The sequence below is a fragment of the Apostichopus japonicus genome, chromosome 12, assembly GCF_037975245.1.
Source record: "Apostichopus japonicus isolate 1M-3 chromosome 12, ASM3797524v1, whole genome shotgun sequence".
Lineage (NCBI taxonomy): Eukaryota > Metazoa > Echinodermata > Holothuroidea > Aspidochirotida > Stichopodidae > Apostichopus > Apostichopus japonicus.
The window spans coordinates 693544-711007 of record NC_092572.1 but is presented as its reverse complement, the minus strand read 5'-3'; the positions used below and the strand labels follow the sequence as shown (position 1 = coordinate 711007).

The 17464-nt window shown below is 35.6% G+C and overlaps 2 long non-coding RNA genes across 3 annotated transcripts; both read left to right on the top strand.

Annotated features, from left to right (window-relative positions):
* Nucleotides 1-869: 869 nt before the first annotated feature.
* Nucleotides 870-5199, top strand: LOC139977539 (uncharacterized). Its single transcript, XR_011796589.1, has 3 exons — nucleotides 870-947; nucleotides 1225-1391; nucleotides 1693-5199. It is a non-coding gene; the product is annotated as an uncharacterized lncRNA (long non-coding RNA).
* Nucleotides 5200-12441: 7242 nt separating this feature from the next.
* On the top strand, nucleotides 12442-16026 carry LOC139977046 (uncharacterized). 2 transcript variants are annotated; one of them, XR_011796408.1, is made up of 4 exons: nucleotides 12442-12722; nucleotides 13517-13639; nucleotides 14434-14573; nucleotides 15991-16026. It is a non-coding gene; the product is annotated as an uncharacterized lncRNA (long non-coding RNA). The 2 variants fall into 2 exon arrangements; XR_011796407.1 differs by lacking the exon at nucleotides 12442-12722 and having other exon boundaries at nucleotides 13219-13639.
* The last annotated feature ends 1438 nt before the right edge of the window (nucleotides 16027-17464 follow it).

The window sequence follows — 17464 nt, the reverse complement described above, 5'->3', positions numbered from 1 at the left end:
TGAATATATGGATGTGTACTATATAAATAAAGTGATTACACGAACGGGTGGTAATAATCTAATGCAATTAATATATGGATGTGTACTATATAAATAAAGTGATAACACGACCGGATGACACTAATTTGGCAGGTTATTGGTGACTACGAGAAACACTCAACGTAAACAAGAAAGTGTTCAACACAAGTGTTACTATATAACCTTACTAATAGAAGTGACCAGAATAAAGCATGTGACACAGCTTATAACGTTCATCCATTTCGTAAACTGCAATAGTAAATAATAGTGTCTTTTCTTTGTCTTTCTGTACACTTTGATCCTTATATCACTTTGTATAATTGCCTTTGTATAAATGAACTTATACCTTGCCCATAACTTTACATCACAGTTCATATAACAGTTTTGTAGAATGAGATTACAAGGATTCAAGTTAAAGATCATTTTTGTGAAAAGAATTTTTCTTTCCATGTTCGCGAGAACACGTAATGATCTTAAAGTAGTAATCAATGACACATTGAACTAGGAATAAGTACCAGCAAGAAAGGCATCGAGTAGTGTCCGTGTTGGTAGAACAGACCGGTATTGTTTCACAAAGATTCCTATACAGTAACTAATATTTAATGATATACTAATGTCAAATACCATTACTTTCTAGGTAAGATTGGCTAGAATGAAGTTTATGTTAAATATATTAGGCAGAGGATTGACAACAAAGGCTACAAGATGATACACCTGTATTCCTAGATCCAATCAGCTGGAGTGACAGTGATGAACCTCCCAGCACACAGTCACAAAAGCCGCGGTGGCAGACATCGCGAGCTGCCCCAAAATCTATGACTTTCTTGCTCTTTTCTCTCACAAATTTAGAAAATCTTTTCTTAAGAAGTGTTTAGCTTTACCAAAGTCAGATTATCTTGTAAAGATTGAAGGAGTTACAATCCAGAAAAGTGAGTACATAATTTTAATGAGTTTTTATTATGGTAGGATAGTTTAACAAATGTAGTTTATATACTCCGTTTAAATAGAAGATAATGGGATTACGTACGTAATGTATATAATCAGGTTTGTATGTATTTTCTTTAAATTATACAATTGATCATTATAAGTCACCATACATTTGAATTTGTGCCTCGACTGAATAAAGTTATGTTAAAACATGCATTTTTATCATTCAATCAATTTATGAGAGGATTAATTAATATATTTTACTATATAATTTTACAGTAAACCAGTTTCTAATTAGTGAACACCTTGACTGTGAAAGTCTCGATGGATTATTTACCAGGGAAATGACTGGAGGTAGACCAGCGGACAGTGTACTTTCTGTTACTACTCTCATCAAATATATATCCGGTATCTTAGAAGGAATGGAGATAATAAAGACCTATGGGGTGAGTTTTCTATAGCTTAGTATGTTACTTTACTTTAAGAGGTCGTGGTTTCTTGTCTTCATTATATTAAACTTATAACCAGATAGTAGATTGTTTTCAAACACACCTGCTGAACAGCAACAGCTATATTTTATGATAGATGACTGAGATATTTCGTGCTCTATGGTTTAATTTTAAATACGTCAGTTGAGTAACACATAAATATAGTCGTACATCCATTGCGTATGCTATATCATTAATAAACATTTTTTAAATTAATGTTAGTCATGTGAGCATGTTATTTTTGTCTTGTTTGTTTCAGGATGTATCTGATTTTGAAGTAACTGCAGCTTTGGCAACTCCTGAAAGATCTCCTCCACATATCGTTTGTGTAAAGTGCAATGATATAATCAAGGGAACATATGTGGTAGGAGATAACGTGGTAATGGACTGTAAGTCTAATGATTTTGCAGTAGCTCTGCTGCAACTTCTTGCGGCATACTACGTTCTAGATTTAGACTACCCCCGTATTTTCTCCCAAGTGCTTGGGATATTTCAAACTTATTTTGTGAAAACAGTACCTTATGACGGGCTAAAAAGCAAGAAGTATTTGGTTTTCTCACAAAAACTAAAGATGGCACTTAAACAATAAGTTTTCATCTTGGTTGGTTCTATGTAGTGTCAAATTGTAGAGGTAGGTAGGTTGGATTGTGTAGTTTTCTTATGTTATATCTTCACACGTAACGTATGTTCAAACCTTGTAAAAAAATTGTTTTGAAGGAATAATCCCATGGATTTTTTGAAAAATTTTGTATGATAGAAAAATTCATAATACAAATTGGTGAAAAAATCATATTGATATCATACGTTGTTCAAGGGGAAGCACCAAGAGAATGGCCTGCATAAAGCGGGTCAAAGGTCAAATGTGCCATCACAGTGACAAATTCAATCAAAGTTTTTATGTAATCTATTAAGATATATTGTCCAATTGTCATTGATTTGTCACTATGATATCACATGATTGAAAAGAAATTACTGTACTAGTGTCTTTTGAATACATTTTTTTTTAATCTTTAAAAAATCATCTCTCTTAAACGGAACATTGTATCAAAGTGGTTATTTGACCTCTACCATACTAAAATTTTCAAAAATCCATGGGACTATGCCTGTCAGTAATTCAAAAGCATCCTGAGAATTAGGTCTGCAACAATAATTTCTATATCACAAATTATTAATACTTCGGCATTTAGGAGTACTATTTAAGGAAATTTATTCTTGAGGTCAATTCGTCAGGTAGCCTAGTGGTTAAAGCCGCAGACTGTGCACCACTGTGTGTTTCACATGTGCGTGGGTTCGAGTCCCGCTTGACGTCGTGGGTTTTCTGCGGGTACTCCGGTTTCCTCCCACTTCATCCGTCTCATTTATGTGTATCATATCGTGTCATTGTGTAAATGTTCGTCTCATCTCTATATAACCTTAGACGTTAAATAAAGGGAGGTAAAACAACAACAACAACATCTTACAGAAATGCCAGTGTACATTAGCATTTAAGACACGACGTTTAGCATATTTCTACCTGCATTCCAGGGGCAGTACTTAACTTTAAATTGTATAAAAAACTCAAGTTGTGTGCAATCAAGTTTCAGGATAATCGTCATGTTGTGACAGCTTGGCAAACATTTTAACTGAATCTTGATTTTCAACCAAAACAGGCCTTATTTTGTTTCCCAGTACTTTCCGGTACCTATTTGCCAATTGTCGTCTGTGTAAAAATTTACCTACAAAATATTTAGTAGTCTCCGAAGCACATGAAGTTGTATATAGCAAGCTTTGTTTAAATGTAAACATTTAAGGGAACTAGATTCTGAGTGTCAACCTTGCTTTATCTTAATGATGCTATGCAATTCAGTATTAATATTTTCTATCACAAAAGCAGACGGTCTGATCTGTTTTATTTATGTTTGAAGAAAGACTGAAGTATATTTTTTCAACTGAAATCTTGAATTCACTAAAAACCTTGATGTGATGGTGCTAACGTAATTCTGCTTTCTTAGAGTTTTCAGAGGTTCAATATCTTATTCTATTTTATTCATATTCTAACTCGAACAGAGTTGCTCACTTATTTATTTGCAAGGATTAGGTATTTTCTTATTCAGCTGAAGCCCAAGGACAATTTCAGTACATAGGAGTCAACCTATTGTTACAGTTGTATGCAATAGTTTTGTAACAGTGTAAAATTGTTTTCTTGTCTCTAAATTACTACAACTAACTCTTTAGAGGGTTTTCAGAGATTCAATATTTTATTATTTTATTTTATTTATATTTAAACTTTTGTATTTATCTGCAAAGAACGAGCCCGAATTTTCTTATTCATCTGAAGCCCATGGTAACTTCTGTACATAAGAGTCAACTTACAGATGCATGTGATAGTTAATGATATAGTGTAAAATTGTTTTCTTGCCCCTAAATTATTAAAACTGCTGGTGCTATGCAACCCTGCCTTCAGAGAGTTTTCAGAGATTCAATATTTTATTATTTTATTCATATTTTAACTTGAACAGTGCTGCTCATTTATACATCTGCATAGTATGAGTCAGTATTTTCTTTTTCAGCTGACGTTCAAGATAACTTCTATACATAAGAGTTGACCTACAGATGTAGGCGATAGTTAATTAAATAGTGTAAAAAAAAATTCTTGCCCCTTGACTATGAAAACTGATGGTGCTATGCAACTCTGCCTTCATGTATTCATAAATTTATTATTTTATTCATGTTCTATAGTTTTAACTTCACATTGCTCATTTATTTATCTGCAAGAATGAGCAAAAATTTTCTGATTCAGCTGAAGCCTAAAGACAACTTCAGTTGATATATTTTAGAATTAGTCTTCTTGCCTTGTTACCATTTTACCATTGTTTGTGTTAATTGAAACATTTATTCCAACGTCTATGACATAATCAATCAGAACTGTAAATAATGAGGTAAAAACAGATTGTTTAAGGCACGTTGATACTGACTCAACATGAACGCAAAGAATGGGTTCGGTTTTAAAGGAATAGTACCATGGATTTTTGCAAAATTTATATGATAAAGGACAATTTTAGAAACAAAATACTTTGATACCATTATCTGTTTAAAAAGATGAAAAAGTGTTCTTAAAAGACACTAGTACACCACTTTTTATTCAATCCTGTGATGTTATAGTAAAAAATTAATGACAATTCTTGACGTAGGACTTTGAATATTAATTACCTTTTATTTCAAGATTTGAACATTTTTTTTTTCAAAAATGTATTATATAGGCAGGGTAAAAAGTACAGTTTATATGAGTATGTGTTGCTCATGTATTATAATGTTTTTTCTTATCATATAAAATGTTCAAAAATCCATGGAACAATAACAGTCAAATTTTTCTTGGATTTTTCCTCTCTCTTTTGTAATGTCTTATAGAGGGAGAACATTTAACATATGTTCTATTTTCAAGGTCACAAAAATGATTCAGTTTTGGGAAATTCAGCAAGGGCCTGTTTATCCCTTCACTTGTACATAATATTTTACAGCACATTTATGTCTCTCTTTTGATGGAATCGAGGCTTACATACTAGAATTTGTTAATTTCATGGTATTTGTTTTCATTGTTTATGTAGTGTAGGCACTTCTGATTTGACACCTTTCATGTATACAAGAAACAGTCGTAATCAAGTTTTAATAAAGTGTCTAAAGGCTGGTACAGAATATAAACGTGTCATTGTGTTTTCTTTTAAACACTTTTAAGTGTTTAGGTTTACAATAAACGCTAAGAAGGGTTCCAGATCTGTTACAAAAAAGTGTTTAGTTAAGCGTTCAAATCTAAATACTCTTTATTTACAGTGTAGAGGGGTGAGTGGGGCGTGGGGTGTCTTGCCCCCAAACTTAGTAAAACTGACGATAGTTTGAAAATTGGAGTGCGACAGTCGGAATTTTCGACTTTCGCACTCTAGTTTATCTAGGCCTATTCACTTATATCTGTGATGGTGCATGACCTAAAAATTGAAAAATTTCGGTCAAAAATTACCTTGAATCTGTCATATTTACCACGTTTTCCTTGCCACTTTGAGAAATTGTATCTCGCGATTCTTATACTCCACCGTACAAAACTTCGTATGATTTTGAATAATCCAATAAACAAATGCTTAATAGAACTACACGCAAAAAAATGGAGTGTTGAATTTTAACACTTTCCAGGTGTAACCGTTCACCCTACACCTGAAGGGTTACTCTGACCCTGAGTAGGGTTACATAATTTATGTAGCGTGGATTTTTTAACACCTGCAGAAGTGTACTTTCAGTTCGAGCATTCTGATTGGTCAAACCTCCCGTCAGCTGGATTCTTAGTGTAAGTTAAGTGTTTAAACGATACCACCGTACCATGAACACCCATTTACCGTACCTAGCAATACTTGTACCAGTTTGTCGACATTTATCGTTACTAAATGTACTATAGTAACCACAGCCATATATACATTCAAGCCACAAAACGTTACGTACTCAGTGTGCGATAACGAGCTACAATGGCATGAAAATGACGTTATAGGAGACTGGGACCTGGAAGAATTGATTGAAAAATTCGAAGGTATGTTTTGATATTATGTAAGTGTACGTGACAAGAACGAGATATGCTTAGAGACCCACGACTAAGCTGTGTAGACGAATGCATTTGAATCCCTTGCGTTACGTAGACCTAACGTTAAAGTCATACTATAAGTTAATATAATAGGCTAGCTGCTGTTTGTCATAGTCAACTCATAATTGTCAACGAATCAGTGTAGCCTATACATACAAGTAAACATTAAACGGAATTGCCTTCGGACTGACGGAGGACTTTGATCTAGGCCTTTATTGTAATCTAGTGCATTCTATTCCTTTTTGTGCGTTAATCGTAACTTCGTATACCCTGCGAGTCACTTTTTTATGTAGTACTACTACTAGTACTACTAGTAGTAGGGTATAGTTAGGCTATTTCAAGACAATGCATTTTAAGGAGCATCGGGCATGGGCCTATAGTTACGCTGGTACTATGTTCAATAAGGGATAAACATATATTCATGTAATGCAATATATAATTACCACTAATTGCCATTTTAGCTTGTAAGTTGTAGCAAGTAGGCCGAAGCTGATGTGGATTGGTGATACTTTTAGACCTAGGCCCAACTATAATTTAGCTATCTTATGGAAGTGATCTAGCTGTTATAATTCATATCAATCTACACAATTGCATACAGTGGGAGTGAGCATTGTTTTAAGCATTGTTAACATGATGCATGGGTTATAAAAGTTGCCTACCTTGTCTGATGAAAGTTTAATGCAAGTTCCTGTTTTGACAAGTAATCACTATAGGCCATCTGGCTTTCTAGATTCAACGTACTTGAAGAAGTTAGAATCACTACTGATTAAATTGTGTGCATTTTCTTTAGGAATGTTCATGTTTTGTGAGGGGTACATGTAAAAAACTGCTTATGCTCCAAGAAGGTTTTAACACAACTTCATTATGATGGGAATTTTCTTTTCTTTTCTTTGTTGTTACTTAGGAAGCATCAACTTGGAATTCTATTTGCAAAAGATTTCAGAAAGACCTCAGCAATATGTGTTACTTCTTGGAGGAAGCAAAATACACCCCAAGCAGTCATTGGTGATCATCCAGAGACATGCCCTACCCCAGAGGACATTTATGAAGCCATTGATGTTTGCTTCAAATTATTCTACTTGTTAAATCTGAATTATACCAAATTGCAAGTCTCGGTGCCGGGGAATTTTTCCAAAAAGTTGTCTACAAGTTGCCTGGTGGTGTGAAACGCAACCAGATTCGAGATTGTTATGTTCACCGTGCCAACAAAAAAGACAAAGTTACTGCAGTTTAGCAGTTGTCATAGACAGAACTCCATGTTTCCTCATCTCACGGATCAGAATGTATGTAAAGTTGTTGCTTATTTGGAATTGTCTTTGGGAAGAGTTCTTTCTTTGTGTTTAATTTGGAATACCAAAGGCACGAGCCAACAACAAAGACAAAGTAACTGCAGTGTAGCAGTCATCATAGACAGTACTCCACGTTTTCTCATCCCACGGATCAGCATATATCTAAAGTTGTTGCTTATTTGAAATTGACTTTGGGTAGAGTTGTTTCTTGCGTTTAATCTGGAATACCAAAAGGCATTTGCCAACAACAAAGACATAGTCACTGTAGTGTAGCAGTCATCATACACAGCACTCCATGTTTTCTCATCCCATGGATCAGAATTTTTCTAAAGTTGTTGCTTATTTGAAATTGACTTTACGAAGAGTTGTTTCTTTGTCTTTAATCTAGAAACCAAAAGGCATGTGCAAAAAAATAAAGACCAAGTAACTGCACTGTAGCATTTGAAAATGTTGGCACTTTTAAGTTGACTTAATTCCACAAGACAATACTTTTATAGCCTAAATTGTTCGTTTTACATTTAATGGGATATAATAAATGGACCTCTGGAATAGGAAGGTAGTATGGTGTTTAATTGCTGAAAATCCCACATAATTCTGAATTGTTTGTGTTGTCATTGCTTTTTGCTTTCTCTTAAATGTACCTTTCTGCTGTGAGCGATTCAAACATGCATCCATATTGTTTACCTAATTACTAGGTAATAATTAACCTAAAACCTGTATAAAATATTTACAAAACGGGTGCGATGTAAACTTTTCTGGCAAAATTTTACATAACAGTATTGTATTTGCGTTACATAATAAACATGTAAAACTTTACAACCAGCAGTTAAATATACATCCAGAAGTATAAACGAGAGAGCACTATTGTGTGTTGAGAGTCCATTAAGTATCATCTTGACACAGATGACAAATGAACACTATATGGTGGTAATTCTACTCACTGAAGAAGAACTTTTACACCCAGAAGGCCAAAAAATGTGCACTAGAGTGTTAATTATACTCCCTGAAGTGCAATTTTGACACCCAGAAGTGCTAACAAATGAACACTTTATGGTGTTAATTTTACTTCCTGAAGTGTCATGTTGACACCCAGAAGTTTCAACAAATGAACACTTTATTGTGTTAATTTTACTCCCTGTAGTGTACCTTCAACACCAGGAAGTGTTATTTTGACACTTGTATGGGTGTTGTTAAGGCAACACTCGCAAAGTGTTATATTATGTTACACTTCTGAAGTGTTAATTTAACCCGGTGGGTGTTGTCCCTAATCCAAACAGGGTGGGGTGTTAAATTCAACACTTTACGATTCAAATTTAACACTTCATTTTTTTGAGTGTACCGTCATAGGCGCAGGAGCCCAATTTGATTTAAGAGGGGGGATGTAACGACGTGCCCGAAAAATATAACCAAAAATTTTGCGCGCGTTCCACGTGTCAATGTGCATGCCATATAGACATGCATCGATTTTTAAATCGCATGCAAATAACATACCATCATTTCCGTCTTATTACCCTTCCATATTGGTAGAGTTATTTGGAAGTCGTTAAAATATTAATGGTAATAATAATATAAATTTTGCTACTGAAAAACACATTGCAAATTATCTTTCTGTCAGTAGGTGCCTGAAAAATTATCAGCATTTTGCCCGAAATTTCACAAAAATATTTGGTTGGGGTGGGGGGGGGGCGGCTAATAAATTTGTGAAATGAGTGCCAGTGGGTACAAATGTATCGAAAAAAAGTTCGGAACAAAAGTGCAGTCGCGAAAGATTGGGTGTCTGACACTGACCGTATCGTAGACGAGTAGCGCGAAGGTGGGTGTACAAAGCAGCAGTCGGAATTTTCTGGCTTCAAAACCCATCCAGTTGGATTTTCAGCCACTACACGCTCCCCCCCCCCCCTCCCTCTCCATCATCAGGCCGTAGCTACGTTCATGGGTACACGGTGGTTACATAGTACGCTCCGACCAGAATTCACCGATTACCAAATGCAGATCCACCTAGCAACCGAGGTAACTTGCGTGAGTACTCCAACGAACAACCACTGATTTATTTGGATGCCTTCATCACTTAAGCCACCACTCACATGGGACCTATTCTAAGTCTGCGCATGTGTGAGGTCCTGAAAACATAATTAAAGTGGTTGTCTTGTCATTCTTGTTTCAAATTTCATAGAAATGTATTCTCGTTGACCTAGCAACCTGGTTTAACATGCTGGCGTTTGACGACTTTTGGCCAAATTTGCGCTAAGCTCGCTATACGAACTCGGATCTGGGCTTTGCCTAATTGGTTAGTTATTTAAATTATTAATAAGTGCGTATGAGGAAATGCACCATTTTGTGGTATGACTCCCAGGACGGCACTGTCGAGAAACTCACATGCAGTCGAAGCAGATAGCTTCCTTCGCATATATGTCCGGAGACATTTTGTGACATCGTTCCTATAGACCAGGGGTGGGCAACCTACGGGCTACATGCGGCCCGCCAGTGATATTTTTGCGGCCCGTGAGATGTCTCAAGAAAAAGAAAAGAAAAGAAAAGAATCAATCTATTTTACATCATTACCAAAATCGAGCTAGCTGCTTAGAATTTATCTGCACTAATGATGCTGTCAGGTTGGTCTATTATCACCATTAATTATCAACTGGACTGTATTGACATTATGTTTTTGTGAATACAGATTAGTACACACACCTATTGCTTGAACGTCCTCTGAATCAAAGGTTTGAAATCAGCAGCAGGTCGTTGGTTAGGTGCGGCCCTGTCAATTTTCACTCCTAAAATCTGGCCCATTCATTCAAAAAGGTTGCCCACCCCTGCAAAAGGCCCATATCTGAGGCCCTGGGGTCATTCCTTGACCGACTTGGTGCAATATAATGTGCCCATTTTGAAGAAAATTTATTCACAGATTGTTAGTTGTCATGGGTTTGAACAAATGGGGAATTCTGTCCTGAAACAGGGCAAAATGGGGCTGGGGTTCCAGTTCGCCGCATCATTTGTCAACTTGCACTGGGTTCTAATGTTCATTTCAATTGCAATCACTAATAAAAGAAACAATCCACCAAAAATGAAGGTCGCATGAACTTTATTGCAGATTTCCTGAGTGACGAATTTGTAATTTCCCCCCGAAATCACGCAACTAGATGGCTGCTATCCAGCCTGACAAGTGCCATCTCCAGCGATCTGGCAGGTATTGAAATCTGAAATTTTCTTGGTACGCTGCGGGCCAACCCATGGTGGCGCTCCGATTAGATAGTACTTACGGCCGGAATACTCGAATTGATTACGTCACCCCCCCCCCACGTTTCAAATCGGATTGACGCCCCTGTATGCTATCCATGCCTGCATATATGCTAACTAGTCAACAACCAAAGTTCTCGCTTCGAAATTTGACAGTAATGTTGCTATTGTAATTAAATAACGGTTTCATCGTTACATGTTTTGGTACACATAATAGGCATACCACTGCACGCTTACCTTAGGCACATGCCAGCGTACTGTTAGGGTCATTATGCATTTAAGTATTGCGCGTTCATTAGGAGGTATTTTAAAGTGCAGGTTTTCATCGAGGACAGCATCCTAGACACAAGTTTTACTGAGCCGACGCAAACATTTTAAGATGTTGCGTCCCGTGGACGCAAGTTTTAAAATCCCAGTAACAATACGGCCTATACCATATAGCAACTTCTAGAATTGTTATTGGTAGACATTGTAATTTCAAAATTGCGTATAAGTCAATATACTAAATAAATACAGGAATGTTTGCAGGGATGTCAAAGGTTAATTGTACTACCTGGGTGGTGTGATATAACATGAACTTCTACGTGATGAATAACACTTTTGAATAAATACAACTCTTCTTTAGGGTGTTGGGGTGAGGAAGGAGGTTCCTTTGTGAAATTTGGCTTGGTATAAAGTTTGGAACAATTAAAGACATATATTTCAGAGGTTGAAAATCTTCATAGCTTATTTCCATTGTTGAAATATAACATTTTCAAATATATGAGAACCCTGTTGAAGCTGGTGGAGGTCAGAAATCATCTAGGGTCAACACAGGTCAAAGTGTGTACATCTTGTAAACACCGTATCGTAGTCTTGACAGGTCTCGTACTTGGCAAATATAGTGTACCGTAATATTTGGAAGAACACCATATTAATGTTGGTGAAGGTTAAAGATCATCTATAGGGTCAACAGAGATCAAATGATTTTTGCATTGCGGATATTGGAGTTGAAAGGTAATATTAGGTTGAAAGAGTTCCAAAGGTATGAAGGACTAATACATGGTATTGCAAGAAATGCTAAAATTTCCCCCCAAAAAATCAAAAATAAATTAACATTTTACAAACGTTGTACTAACAACAAGAAACGGTATATAAAACGTTGTGATAACGTTATCCTGCTATTCTAGCGACTCAACATTTTTTTTATAACGTGATTTTATTACGTTATCATATTTCTCAAAACGATATTATAACGTATTTAAAACATTTTCTGCCACATCTTGAAAAGGTTGTGCTAACATCGAAATAATGTTATATAAAACGTTGCGAAGTCGTTATCCTGCTGTTCTTGCGACTCAACATTTACGTTTGAATAACATTATTCATAACGCATCATAACATTGGTTCAAATATTTTCCTGATGTATTAAGATGAAGTTTGTGTTTGCTGGGTAAGTGCTTCAAAACCCCATGCAAGTAAACAAGTATGACGTCATCTACACCTCTTTTGCTCTGGTAGGCAAACTTATTTTGTATCTATAACAACACCTTTTTAGCAAGAAGAAGTTTTAGTACCACCCTTTTCTGACATTTCATGATATTTGACGTGAGTAATATCGGACGGTAGTCATTTAAACATGAAACCACTTTGGTTTTAGGGACCGGAGTTATGATTGACGTTTTCCATATCTCGGGAATAACTCCCTCATCAAGTGTTCTTTGCAAGATTTGAGTGAACATTGGCGCTAGCTGAGAGCTACATGTTTTTATTAACATATTTGTGATCTCGTCTGGGCCTGACACAAGAAAAATATTTCCTAGCATCGGGTGCATTTAGGCAGTGTGTGGGAGCATATATAAGGAATACATTTTGATTATAACGAAAGTAGTTGATAATTCACGTGATGGAATGTCACACATTTCAAATAATGACTTCAGCTAGTATATAGAAACTCCATCGTAGCAGTCGGCTAGCTCAGGCGAATGTGTTTTTCTGTTATTGAATCTGTTCGAGAATCAAGCTGACTAAATTAATTGATAAAATTACAATCCATGTGATCATGTCGACTTTGAAGACCTATCTACATGAGCGAACTGTTTGGGGGAAATTATGCAGACAGAAAAGACTGATGATGTTATTGGTACATGATGGTACAACAAGAACTCGGAATTATATGACAAGGTACGTAGAACATTATTATTTGAGATCACCGTTAGGTGTGTATATGCAGATAGGTGCTTCAATCTTGTCTTTCATTGTAAAAACATAACACTTTACATAACGATCCGGATTATTTGAAACGAAATCTCTCAGTTTTGCTGCTTTTACTTCCGCTTACACGAATTAAACTGAAGATATTTCGTTTAAGACATTTCTGAATATATATCAATAGGTCCATGTTTTTATTGTACTTTCAGCTATTTTCGGCATTCGCATACTTGCCAAAAACATGCTCTATTGTTAATTAAATTTACATTTCTAGCAAGTATATTAAGCAATTATCTTTTGTGAGCTTGTTTTCAAAACTAATTATTTAGTTTTTAAAACCTTCAGAAGTAAATATAATTAATAAACTGGACTAAAATGCAGATTTGTGATGACAAGCTATACTTTTGTGTTACTAATGTGCCTCTAACGTAGGTTTTAGTAACTGCTACAACCTACAACTCTCAAAAGGTCATTATGATACCATCTTGAGGCATAACTTCAGTCAATCAACAATCAATACATGAACAATGATAGTCAATAGACCAATTTCTTTCATAGTGAAGTTTTGCATTACCTTAACCCTAAAATGAAGTTGATAGTAGAGAGACCACGAGGAATGTTCAACAATGTATTCTTAAACATTTTAGATTATTAGATCAATGGTCGAAGCGGTGCAATATGAGACGGTAATATTGCCTCCTCCCATCCTATATCACATGCGCCTCATCAAAGTACGTGAAATACATATTTCTTTGCTTTTCTGTTAGAACTTTCCAAATACAGGATTTCGATACCACTTATGCTTAGCGGAAACGGTTGTGGAATACGTTTCAAACAAACGTGCTGTAATTCTGGACCTAGGCGCTGGATCTGGCATTATAGGCAAATTGGTAAGTGTGTAATTCTAACGAGTAGTCTCCTATCTTCTGTTTGCGCTTTAACACTTGTGATGTGTTAACCACTGATATAAACCAGAAATATATTGCTGAGGAGCCTAAGTTAGCTCTGACAAGTATTCCTATTTTGGTCCATCCCAATTTGGGCCGACCATTTGTATTAGATACTACATGATGCAAGTAATTGGGCAATTGGGGCTGTACGGTCACAAGTTGGTGACGACCACATAGCGCACGTTGTTGCATATGCATTTCCAATATTACTCCCTGAACATTTGGGTGACATTGACAAAAACACAATCTCTGTTATACACTTCTTTTCTTTCGTAATTGTAGATATATTGCTAAAAGTACAACAACATTATTTGCCTGCTTAATTCAGTGATGATTATTATTTGATTTGTTTTCAGCCATTTAAATTAAGCATTGTTCTCCTTTCTTTACCACTCTCTATTAGGTTGGATGCCAAAATAATTGTACGTGTTGGACAGTGCGTTGAAGTTTCTAGTCTATTCAACGATCTGTATAAATGATTTTAGTAATAATGGCCTTTTCGTCTAGAGCGGAGGTTATTGTAACGGTGGAGGTAGGAGAACAGATCATAACATTAATCAACCAATTAATTGTGTAAACAAATTGATGGAATCTAACAAGCGTTTGTTATACAAGCTAGCAGTTGCATATATGACATCCGTGTAAGAGTACTATAACGTTCGAGACAGGCTGCGCACATTTACCTTATACAGCCATATGAAATTATATATCAATCTTAACATCCTTGTTCTCAGCTTTTTGATCGAGGTTTCCTAACAATTGATGCATTAGATGCTTCACAGAAGATGCTTGATATTGCCATAAGGAAAAGAGTTTACCGTAACACACTTTTGGCTACTATAGGAACAGAAAAAAATCAAAGGACTTACTGAAGGTAAGCTAAAGTCAATATGAAACCAAACTTGGTAACATTGACTGTATATAAATTCCTGCAATATATATTATCAATATATCTGAACACCGCCCTCCCCGAATTTTATATCCTATACTATCACTGATAATACTAATCATCATGAGCAACTATTCATATTCGGAAGATAATGATAACCTATTGAGAATTTTGTCCTCCAACGCTGGACGAATCATTCATGAAAAGACAAGACTTCGAGGATTTTATCTTTTCAAATTTTTATCTTGTTAATTCGGTTTAATCACTTCGACGCATTAAAGTGATATTCCGATGACAGGTTACTTACAGTGATACTTATATTAATTGAAAATGAAAACATTCACATCTTAACGTCTTGTTCCTAGCTAAAGGTTAATTAAATGTAACCTACTTTAACTTACTAAAACGTCTAAACGTTGAACCGTCTATCGATCTTCATGTAAGGCTGTGATGGTCTTTTTCCAGATAATAATATTAGTCAGTTAACATTTAAGAATTGTTATTGTCTTTTAAAAAGAGCACAAGTTTGTTCTTTGTTACGTATACCCATGTTGCGTACCTTTCTGGATATTCCATGTCTTTATCACTCCAGCACGAGGGTCCCAGTAAATAATGTTCGATGTCACTATATCAAATGTATTGATTATTGCTTGTACTTTAGATATATATATATATATATATATATATATATATATATATATATATATATATATATATATACATATATATATATATATATATATATATATATATGTATGTATGTATCTATATATATACGTAAGCTCTGTATTAGAAATTTTGCAACATTTTGAAGAATTGTTTTTTTTTTACTTAGTAGCAAATGAATGACATATCATTAAATATCATAAAAAATGAAAAACAAAACATCGGCGCCTCATAAATGCTATGTGGAATTGGTTTCTTGACCTAAAACTGCAGGAAATTGTTAACAACTTAAGACTAAATGGCAATTAACAGTAACAGAAGGAACAAAAACACTCACAGAATTCAGACAGGTTAATGAGCATTGTGAACACAAAACGATAGATGTAAGGGGATGAGTAGACAAGGGATGGAGAGTAGAAAGAAAGAAACCAATAGGGGTAGAGGAGAGGTAGGATAGAAACAGTGAAGGGACAAAGAATTAATTTCAGGCACAGCACAGAACATATCTTTCAATGGAAAAAAATCACAAACATGGCTCCCAATGTGCTGATGTTTATCAATGTGTTCTGTGTGAAACTAATAATCAATGTTATATTTCAAAGCAACGTTGGATTGATGAAATAAACGGGAGATACCTATATCCATTGCATGGACAAAGATGAAGGTTATGTGGTTTGCACTGTACAGAAAACAATAACTGGATGTCATTTCAGGTGATAATTTCTTCATTTTTCAGATTCCTATGACGCTGTAGTAGCTGGCGGCGTTTTTTTTTCTGTCGGTACACTCTAAAAAATAAACGGGTAGTTCTACACTGTTGTCAGGTATTTTAACACATGGATTGTTATTAAACACTGGAAAAGTGTATAATAAACATCCACAATGTAGTTATACCATCACAAAGTGTAAACATAACCATTGCCTTGGCCATTACCCGATTAACGTGTACATATACCCCGAGGTAAAGCCGGTTTGTGTATTTCTGATCTTTGTGGGTAAATTTACATACTGTGCGTGTAATAAGACACAATGATTTATGTACATTTACACATTTACAGTGCTTATTTTACACTCACTTTTCAAAAAAGTACCCTTTTTAACCAATAGGGTAATTTTACCCACATAACATGTACTTTGCACGAATAATGTATACCTTAGTAACAAGGTGTAAAATAACCCTTCTTAGTATGTTGTTTTAAATCAAAAAGGGTATAACACCAACAACACTTATTTTGAAGTATCGTAAGAGGGTAGAATCACACAAGATAAGAGCTATTTATACACTTCATGTGGTTGTATTTGTTCTATACACTTGTGATTAGTTTAAAATGCCACCCTGGGGGAATTATCACCCAGTATTTATGTACTGAAGTATAAATTTACTCGTTCATGGGTTAATATATATCACTACCAGTATTTTCGGGTCTTAGCCCGTCATTATTTGTATGCACCCTATAGTACCCTACATGTACATTTTGGAACACAGAGCTGCCCCGGCGACTATAGGCCCAATTTCTAAAGTCCCAACAACCAATGCAAATTACTGTCAAAAGGAATTGGGGCGACAATAGGCCAGCTGTTTAGCTTGACATTTATTTATTAATAGCCTATATCGTGTTATAAATATACGGCAAACTGCACAGATATATGGAGTATCCCCGAATTTCCCCGTGGAAATGTCTGCATGGTTATTAGTAAAATAATAACTGTTTCTTATGTGGGGGTGAGAGGATATGAATGGAGTCGTAGGATAGGCCTATATGAAGTTTCGTGAAAGTTTAATAAGGCAAGACTAACTAATACAGTCAAAATAGCAAATGATCCTGAGGTAATGAACAGATAAGGAGCGGCGCCCAACCTATAAATACCAACACCTGATTAAGGGGTGCAGACAATTATCTATAAGATCTACATAGGTCTAACCATGGGCGCGTATGAGACGGGGTGAAGGTTTGCAACCCATCGATCAGAAGGTACCCTTTTCTTCAGACCAGCCGCTCTTTTTCGAGCATGCTAGCTTGTGTTGCGTCAGACCAACCCCCCCCCCCTCAACGAAGGTAGTCCCGTACGTTATGTACATAACAAAACAACGGAAAGTATATAAGCTACTGCGATCATTTTCTCGAAACACTGAATCCCTCCCCTTCTGGATTGGCCCATGAAGACGGTTTGACTCACAATCAGTGGCGTAGGAAGGTACTTTTGAGTGG